The sequence below is a fragment of the Megalobrama amblycephala genome, linkage group LG12 (genome assembly GCF_018812025.1).
Source record: "Megalobrama amblycephala isolate DHTTF-2021 linkage group LG12, ASM1881202v1, whole genome shotgun sequence".
NCBI lineage: Eukaryota > Metazoa > Chordata > Actinopteri > Cypriniformes > Xenocyprididae > Megalobrama > Megalobrama amblycephala.
Window position 1 is genome coordinate 15,588,333 of NC_063055.1, and position 1,309 is coordinate 15,589,641.

The following is a 1,309-nucleotide window of genomic DNA, read 5'->3' on the forward strand; positions in this document are numbered from 1 at the left end:
GATCACGTGATCGGATCTGGACATCCCTATCTAATATAACAACACAAATCTCCATTCGGTTTTCACCAAGCTGCACATTAGCCATAACCGACTGTATTTACGTAAGATACTCCACATGAAGGTCATTTTGACATCTGTGTCTGTATTTGACCATTCAGGCGCAAAGAGAACTGAATTTGGGATTGTGCGCTGTCTGATAGATCACTTTTGGTTTGTTATTCAGAGTGACAACGCATTTGAGTTCTTTTTCACAACTTACTGAGCATAATAACTTGATAAACTCTTTTTGAAGATCCTTGTTAAATGTACACACGCTACATTCCGACACAGAATGCACATTTCAAAGTAAAATAGCAGGAGGTAGCATTGGTTTTCAGAGAAATGAGTATGTGAACTCAGCATGTTTCCTAAATATCTGCACATTTATTATGGTATTTTTCTGCTTTAGTACAGTCAAAAACTTGAAAAAAAAAAGTGTTTGATTAATGACAAAGTGATGACAACTTGAGTGTATCCACATGATTGTTCTTGCAGTCAGCTCCCTTTGACCTGTAAATCCCATTCATCTGTTTTATTATTATTTTCATGTACTTCTCATTTACCAGACAAAGGTCTTTGTTAGTCACTTTTTTTAATAATTAACTTTTACATGCTAGATGTGCTTTGTCTCAACAGGAAAATGAACACTTAGGGAATTTGATATAATATGCATTAATATGTGTTCTGAAGAAGAATTATGGGTTCTCAAGAACAACATGAGGATGAGTAATTAATGACAGAAATTTCATTTTTTTTAATTCAGCAAAAAAGTGTGTCTGATGTGTTCAGCTATTAGAATATAAAATGGTTATCATAGGGTGAACAGATTTCTCATGGTGGAATACGGGACAGGATGGACATGGTCCTAAGCTGTGTCAAAAGCACTAGGAGTCTCAGGTGTTTAAGACACAATCTTCCATGATGACACTGAAAGGAAAAACCTTCATAACATAACAGACACAAAGTAGATTATTCTAATGCAACATTTTATTCAACCATATAAATCTACAATGACTTAAAGAGTTAAAACAGTTCAAGAGACAACATATTCACTAAACTGATTATATCTGTTTATAGGATTTATCAAGCAGATAATTATATGAATGTATAATTTTGCTAATGTATAAAGTCTGAGTGATGTCTCTTTTCTGAATCTTTCTACACTGTCACAAGAAATTATAGAGTCAGCAGTCTGTATACGTTTACTGTATTGTAATGGTTCTCAACCAGAGGTCCAGGACCACCAGAGGGCCTCAGCAAAATACCAAAA